Below are 8,713 nucleotides of genomic sequence, written 5' to 3'. Positions count from 1 at the left end.
GTGGGTTGGGATTTGACCTGCTTATATATATGTCTACTCCGGTTGGGGATTCCATGTTGGTTGATAGAGTCTATCAAAATTGTCTAGTTACTTTCATGGGATATGACACGTGGGTAGATTTGATGAACCTGGACATGTTAGACTTTGACATTATATTGGGCATGACTTGGTTATCTCCATATCACCCCATCTTGGACTGTCATGCCAAGAATGTTACTTTGGCCATGCTCGGGATTTCTAGATTAGAGTGGAGGGGTACTCCTAGCCCTGCCCCGAGAAAGACTATTTCCTACCTTCATGCGAAGAAGCTGGTGGATAAGGTTTTCTTAGCTTACTTGGCGTATGTTCGTGATACTAGTGCAAATTCCCCGTCTCTTGAGTTTGTGCCAGTGGTTTGTGAGTTTGCGGAGGTGTTTCCTGCCGATTTGTCGGGTATGCGGCCCGATCGGAATATCAATTTTTGTATAGATTTGGAGCCGGGCACTCGTCCTATCTCTATTGCACCTTATAGGATGGCGCCGGCTAAGTTGAGAGAATTGAAGGAGCAACTTCAGGATCTTCTGAACAAGGGATTCATTAGACCGAGTATCTCCCATTGGGGTGCTCCTGTGCTATTTGTGAAGAAGAAATATGGTACCATGAGGATGTGTATTGACTACCGACAGCTGAACAAGGTGACCATTAGGAATGAGTACCCTATTCCTCGCATCGATGATCTATTTGACCAGCTTCAGGATGCTTCTATGTTTTCAAAGATTGTCTTGAGATCGGGCTACCATCAGTTGAAGATTCGGGCTGAAGATATTCCTAAAACGGCCTTTAGGACTCGTTATAGTCACTACGAGTTCCTTGTGATGTCTTTCGGGCTTACGAATGCCCGGAAGCTTTTATGACTTTGATGAATGGCATTTTCAAGCCATACTTGGACTCCTTCATTATTGTCTTCATTGATGACATCTGGTGTACTCAAAGAGCCGGGAGGAGCATAAGCAGCACTTGAGGATTGTCCTTGGTTTGTTGAAAGAGAAGGATCTTTATGCAAAAATTTCTGAGTGTGAATTTTGGATGGAGTCGGCGGCATTCCTGGGCCATGTTGTGACGAAGGAGGGGATCGTGGTTGATCCCAAAAAGATCGAGGCAGTTAGAGATTGGCCGAGGCCCAAGACCGTGACTAAGATTCGTAGCTTTGTGGGGTTGGCCAGTTATCATCGCCGGTTCATGAAGGGGTTTTCTGCTATTGCGTCACCTATGACAAGATTGACTCAGAAGGAGGTTCCTTTCCAGTGGTCTGATGGTTGCGAGGAGAGCTTTCAAAAGCTCAAGGCTTTGTTGACTGCGGCTCCGATTTTGGCACTGCTCGTAGAGGGCAAGGACTACTCTGTTTATTGTGATGCATCCAGTATTAGTTTGGGTGTTGTGTTGATGCAGGAGGGAAAGGTCATCGCTTATGCCTCAAGACAGTTGAAGATTCATGAGAGAAACTACCCTACGTATGATTTAGAGTTATTGGCAGTGGTCTCCGCCTTGAAGATCTTGAGGCATTATTTATATGTGGTCCATTGTGAGGTGTTCACTAATCATCGTAGTTTGCAACATATGTTTACTCAGAGAGATCTAAATTCCAGGCAACGTATGTTGACACCCAATTTTGGCCCTCTTTTTTCGTTTAATTAATTTCACTATGCTTCTCAGTCCTGAAAATACCCCAAAATGAGTTTGGAATATTTTCTTTCATTATTACACTAATTTTCGAGATGTTATTTCTCTAATTTAAGATCATTTTTATTGTTTCTTAAAAATGACCAAACATCATATTTTATAATTTAAAAGGACTAAACATCATTCTTTACAATTAAATCACTCAAAAAATAGTGTTGATATTCCTATATCAATATTGGCGTTGGCATTTTTTCTTTAATCCTATTTATTACTATGTTGATCATCGTTTATTCTATTTTTAACTAAATACGTATATTAAATTACTTGTATTATAATTTTCATATGTACACAATTTTTGAGAATTAATTAGGACAAAGAAGCATATTTTAATTAGTTCAAAATGAAAAGGAATTAGGATGATTAATTCATCTACATAATATTGGGCCAATTCCCTTCTCCCTTTAACAAAAATCAGCAGCCCATAACCCCTCAGCCCAACATCCACCTACCCGGCCCAACACCTAAATTAAAACCCCTAACTCTTTCTACTCTAATCAAAACCTAACAGCCCTAACCAAATCCCTACACTCCTCTTCAAACGAACAGCCCTAACCAAACGACGCCATCTCCCATCACCGCCGGTTCCATCGACGGACCAGCGTACAAAAGCCATCCTTGACGCCACCACCATCACGTCTCTTCAGTCCCCTCACCCTCTCTACGAGATTATAGAGCCATTAATACTCTGCAAACTAGCTTGCTCAACTTCCAAAAAGGGCAAATGTGAGAATCTTGTGAATACAAGGATGATTCGATGGATAACAGCCTCACCCCATCTTCAGAGTTCGGTTTGATGAGAAAACTTTCGGATTTTTGGCCCCAACAGCTCTTTCCTTTCACTTCACCTCTGAAAAAGGTGAGAATCCGTCACTTTTCTTCATCATTTCATCTTTTTGAAATATCAGAATTTCCCTCCCTTTAATCCGAAATTCCAAGGCAAAAGCCTCATGAACAAGCTGTTGAAACACCTAAGACTTTGGCTATAAATACCAGCCTCCATGGGCTGTTTTAGAAGAGGGGGAAGAACCACAAAAAGATCCCTGTTATTTTTTTCAAGTTTTCCATCATAAAATTCCCTCGGCTAAAAACTTGGTTTTCTCAGAAAAAAAAAAACTTATTTTTTACTCTAAGTTTCGATTGTCGCTCAAAGTTTTGATTATCGAAATCCCTCCTTTTAGTTCTTGGCTAAGCAAAGACCACTTCAAGCGGATTCGGAGATTCGACAACTACAATAGCCTCAGTTCGCTGTCCCGGAGAAGGTCAGTAATCGACCTAAATTTCTTCTCATTTCAGTTCTTAGATAAATATCTAGTTGCTTGGATGTTATCGTCGTTCATTTATTTTCTGTTTTAAGTGTATAATTAGAACCTGTAAATATTGTTTCCTTCTTTAGTTTTCTGTTTAAAGGGTGTTAGAATCTGCTTCTCGTTATTTTGATGAAAGATCAGTATGTAAAACTTAAAACAAAGGAATTACGACGTTTCTGAAGGAAACTACTGATTTGCACAAGTTTGAACTAATCGAAACTCGCTGACGTTGGAGTAACGTTATTGCTTGTAAATCTTTTACTTCATTGCTCAGAAGAGGTTATTGTTTTCCCTGCCAGCTCTACTCTTCGAAATTTGGAATTTTGAGTGTGTTGAGATGCAAGAATATGTCGCCAGTTATATTTGTTTTGACATGTTGTAAATAGCCTAGTCTTCAAGTTCTTTTAAAGAAATAGAATGCTCGAATAAATTATCAAGAGACTCTGTCTTTCCTCTACTAGCAGACATCGTGCTCGTTAGATATAAAAATGTGAATGTGTGTTTTGTTTCGTGACCATGGAAAGCCATGATTTAGCATATTATTTTACCATATTTGTAGTTGAGGTCATAGCTTAGTTAATGAGATAATAGATTATTGCAGGTCCATAACGAGAAGAATATTTTGTGTGTATCTGTCATCTCTTTTCTTTGCCATGTCCATGAGACCTTCTTAACTTAAGATGACTCTTGTTTATTGATTTTCTGAAGTTTTTCATAGTTAACTAAATATGCTTTATGCGTTAGAAAGCTACATTTGTTCCGAAAAAGAAAGTTACTGTTTTCTGGTCAAAAAGTTACTGTTTTGATAAGAGAAAAAGGTTACTATTTTGATTAGAGAAAAGGATACTATTTTGATTAAAAAAAAACTTGCTGTTTTGAATAGGGAAAAGTTACTTGTCTTGAAAGGAAAATTTACCGATTCGTGAAAATTAAATTCGTCAAATCTGTGTCTGACTTCGTCGTTTGGCTAATTTCTCTGTTTTGCGAGTTGCTCTTGTTATATGGCTAACTAAGTTAGTAATCATCTTCATCCTCGTCTTACATTTCATTTTCGGGTTATCAAACTAAAAAGAAAACGTAGTGATGTTTCTTATTATTTATTCAGTTATGTTCGTTTGAACCTGCTTGTCTTCTGTTTGTTATTAGAATGGTTGAGATGAGCTAACAACACTTTGGCAAAAAATGGCAGTCTAACTTCTCAAACATACCAGCATCCTGTTGTCTTTTTTTAAAAAAAAAAACTCCATCCATTAATCTGGAGGGACTATTTTTATCATAATTCTAGGAGAAAACAGTACATAAAGATTTTGGCGCAAGTTGTGAGTTTCAAAAGCCAAATTGCTAACCCTTTAGGATGTAAACCTGCATCTAAACAAGTGTTTGTATGGATTCTGAAATGTTGCAATATTGAAATATAAATGAGGTCACAAAGTAGTAAGAATGTCAAGATTGGTTTTAAAATCTTCCTTGTGCTAGGTATGTGTTAATTGGTTCATGTTGCAATTTCGAGTAGATTTGTTGTGAGTTTTGTCTTCTCGTTACTGCTTGTTTGAAAATCACTACTATAAGATTTTGGAAAGGTTTTTAACTTAGTAGCATATCTTTTTAGCTAAATCCTCACAAATAGTGAAGGCGCGTTCTAGATTTACATTCTATGATTGTTTGTGCAGTACGTTTGGGCTTTATGTCTAAAAGCTTTGCTTCGTATGATGTTCAAATGATCCAGTTTGAGATTTTGTAATATGGAAAACAGAAATGCATTATAGGGCAGTAGGTTGTCTGCTATTTAAGTGTATAAGAACAGATCATGGAAAATTTGTTTGAAGCTTGGTCATTGTTTTGTTTTCTCGTGTATCCTTTTTTGACAAAGAATATCAAAGCATATAAATTGTTATAAATTACCTGAGTCTGAAAAGACTTATCCTGAATTAGTGTTACGCTGTGTCGTAAGATAAAATGTGAGATTTTGTTATGAAACAATAAATAGTTCCTGTCAAACACCATGTCTGTGATCTGAACCATCCTCTTTGGTTTTGTTCTATTCAAGTCGCTAGGATTGTTATTGTCGATTTTATGGGAGGAACAACGTGTTGGTAAATCTGGTTTGTCTATTTTTAAAACAAACTGTATGCTTATTTTTTTTATTTTTTTTTTATTGTTAGCAAGCCCTTTTCGAGATAACAAATTACAAGGATTCAAAATTTGTCGAGTTTGTTGAAAACTGTTTATTTTTCTAAATGTTTTTTTTGGAAGTTGGCTAATAACATGGGGCTTGTAAAGTATGTTAAAAATTACCATTGAGAGTTGTTAAGGCTACAAAGGTTGTTAAGAGTTTTGTTTGGTTAAGAATTTTTTCCAGAATATGATTAACTCTTTAACAACTTCCTTGAAGTTCAGACTTTAAATTCCTTGTTAGCATTCTGGTTGTATTTTTTCCTCTTGAACTACTATAACTAGATAATTTTTGGTGTACCTTACCAAACCATACGAAGATTTATGAGTTGTTCTTACTTGAGCATTTAAGTTTGTTTGCTGCATAACATTAGTGACTGGTATAATATCGTAGCTCCATGCTTCAAAAGTTAAAGGAAGCGCACCATATTTGTTTAATTTATTTGTGGTTACTAATTGAATTCATCTCTTAATTAGAAGTATTTGTTTCCAAGTTCTTATGATTGTACGCTTCCTTCTAGATTATATGACGTTCAGTTAACTTTTTTTTTTTTTTTTTTGTTTGTTGTTGTTACTGATATCATCGAGATTTGCACCTAATCCTTTTCTTTTCTTTCCTTTTACATGAACACCATGGGAGTTTGTTGGAGTTGTGGCTCAACTCTAATTCTGCCCAGGTCATAGGAGCAGTCAGCAACAAATTTATTTGCTCGTGTCTAGCCGTCCCCTACTTCCGCGTCAAAAGAATCCACGTCCCTCTTCCTCTCTTAAAATTTTATATCTTTTGTATTACTATATGTTTTTCGCACCCTTTGACTAACATCTTTTATGGGTTTGTATTTGTAGTATTTTGTTTCTTGCTTGTTTGTGAACTCGTGAATGGCCGAGCCTTGTCATTGGCCACTTCTCCTTAGATATAAATCTTGGTTTTAGGATAGCTTAGGATAAAGAAGTGACAAACGTCCCTTTAACTTTGCGTATTTCACAGGTTGTAAACATTTCTAACTAATAGATAAGGCTGATTATTTTTTTTTTCTTTAAAAAGTTAACTAATGTTTCTATTTAAATCCATTTTAACAAAAATTAGAGATCCAAATAGGGGGTTTCAAAAGGGTAAGATGCATATTTCATGGGCAATCATTTTTATTTAATGCTAACATGAGCAGGCTAAAATTTTGCAAGTTTAATACAAGGAAATCATATTAGGATCCAAGTATAGTGGTTCAAGTATTTTCAAGAACTACAAGGTATATACTCTACTTTATATACAAAGATCATATTTTACATGTATGTATACCATTCTTACTTTAAATATCTTTAATCATTTTCTCATCACATACATACGTATGTACATTATATTGTAAATACTTATCTTTAGTATACATTATATACAACAATCGTATTATACCTCATCTTCTAAAATATGCATACGTACTCTTTTGAAAACAATATATATATTCCTAATATGTATAATTTTACATCTTGTCTTAATTACTTTTCTTTGCAATGAGTATACCCACATACTATTATTTTTTATTTTTTATCATACATATACTACTTTATTAATTCCCTTGGTCGTCTTTACATTATATGCATCTATGTAGTACTATCACGTCATCAATAACTATTTTTTTTACCCATGACATATCACATATATAAGTTATTTTCTTATAAAAAATATATCTTCTTATTCTATATTATACATACTATTCTTGTATAGAATAAATGTCGTACATATTTTTTTTTCTTTTTCATACATTAGCGTTAAGTACTTCTTTTATATATCTGCATTTACTCACATAGTTATAATTACCTTAACCACCCCCCCCCCCCCCCCCCCCCCCTCTCCCCTTTTTTTTATATAAATAGTTTTGAGAGAGTAGTTTCTTTTCTACAATTTTTAAAAAAGGTGATAATAAATAATAAATAGATAAATAATCCCCCTCTAGTATTAATTAAACTAAGTTTAAAGACTGTCCTTGGATAGGCTCTGAGGGATGCTTAACCCCTTCCCCTCGGGGTAAATAAAACCCTTACCTAGAATCTCACAGGTTTCAAAGACTAAAAAATGGAGTTTACTTTTTATGGTTTCCTAATATTTCCTAAAATTAGGTGGCGACTCTGAAAATTTGCAAAACCAGAGGAAACATAGTCATAAGTTGTGTACTAGTTTTAACCCGTTAAAAATAGAGCATGACAGCATAGATGGATGGAGCTCCTGAAAGATTATGATATTACCATACTTTACCATCCGGGTAAGGCGAATGTGGTAGCAGATGCCTTGAGTCGCAAGGCGGTGAGTATGGGTAGTTTGGTAAGATTGGTTGTGTCTAAGCGTCCCTTAGCCATGGAGGTTCAGACTCTGGCTAACCGTCTTGTCTGATTGGATCTTTCACATCCGGGTCGGGTATTTGCTTGTCTTGAGGCGAGGTCATCTCTCTTGGAGGAGATTAGGACTAGACAGTTTGAGGACCCTCAGTTATGTAAGATTCGTGACAAGGTGTTGCGAGGTGAGGCTAAAGAGGCCGTTCTTTATAGTGAGGGGGTGTTGAGGATAAAGGGACGGCTATGCGTTCCTTGAGTCGGTGATTTCGTTCATGTGATACTAGAGGAAGCTCATAGCTCCCGTTATTCTATTCATCCTGGTGCTACCAAGATGTATCATGATTTGAGGCAGCACTATTGGTGGGGTCGGATGAAGCGTGATATTGCAAACTTTGTAGTTCAATGTGGAAATTGTCAATAGGTTAAGTATGAGCACCAGAGACCCGGTGGTGTGCTTCAGAGAATGCCCATTCCTAAGTGAAAGTGGGAGAGGATAGCCATGGACTTTATTGTGGGTCTTCTGAAGACCTTAGGCAAGTTTGACTCTGTATGGGTTATTGTGGATAGGTTGACCAAGTCCGCGCATTTCATCCCGGTTCAGGTTACTTATAATGCGGAGAGGTTGGCCAGGATCTACATTCGTGAGATAGTGCGGTTGCACGGAGTTCCTATTTCTATTATCTCTGATCGAGGCAGTCAGTTTACTTCCCATTTCTGGCAGAGATTACAGGCAGAATTGGGTACTCAGTTGGATCTTAGTACCGCATTTTACCCCCAGACTGACGGACAATTCGAGAGGACTATCTAGGTGCTCGAAGACATGTTGAGAGCTTGTGTTTTCGATTTCGCTGGTCACTGGGACCAATTTCTACCTTTGGCTGAGTTCGCGTACAACAACAGTTACCATTCCAATATCGACATGGCTCCGTTTGAGGCTTTGTATGGGAGGAGGTGTTGTTCTCCTATCGGGTGGTTTGATGCTTTTGAGGTTCGACCATGGGATACAGATCTGTTGAGAGAATCGTTGGAAAAAGTGAAGCTTATTCAGGAAAAGCTTCTAGCAGCCCAGAGTAGACAAAAGATGTATGCGGACCTAAAGGTCCGAGATATGGCATTTATGGTGAGAGAGCAGGTCTTGTTGAAGGTTTCACCCATGAAAGGTGTTATGAGATTTGGGAAGAGGGGAAAGT

At 37.0% G+C, this 8,713-nt stretch overlaps 1 long non-coding RNA gene across 1 annotated transcript; it reads left to right on the top strand.

Moving 5' to 3' along the window:
• Positions 1 to 2,230: 2,230 nt before the first annotated feature.
• On the top strand, positions 2,231 to 6,135 carry LOC132626212 (uncharacterized). Its single transcript, XR_009577201.1, has 2 exons — positions 2,231 to 2,575; positions 2,898 to 6,135. It is a non-coding gene; the product is annotated as an uncharacterized LOC132626212 (long non-coding RNA).
• The last annotated feature ends 2,578 nt before the right edge of the window (positions 6,136 to 8,713 follow it).

This window comes from Lycium barbarum, chromosome 2, assembly GCF_019175385.1.
Source record: "Lycium barbarum isolate Lr01 chromosome 2, ASM1917538v2, whole genome shotgun sequence".
NCBI lineage: Eukaryota > Viridiplantae > Streptophyta > Magnoliopsida > Solanales > Solanaceae > Lycium > Lycium barbarum.
This window is presented reverse-complemented; position numbering and strand designations above follow the sequence as displayed.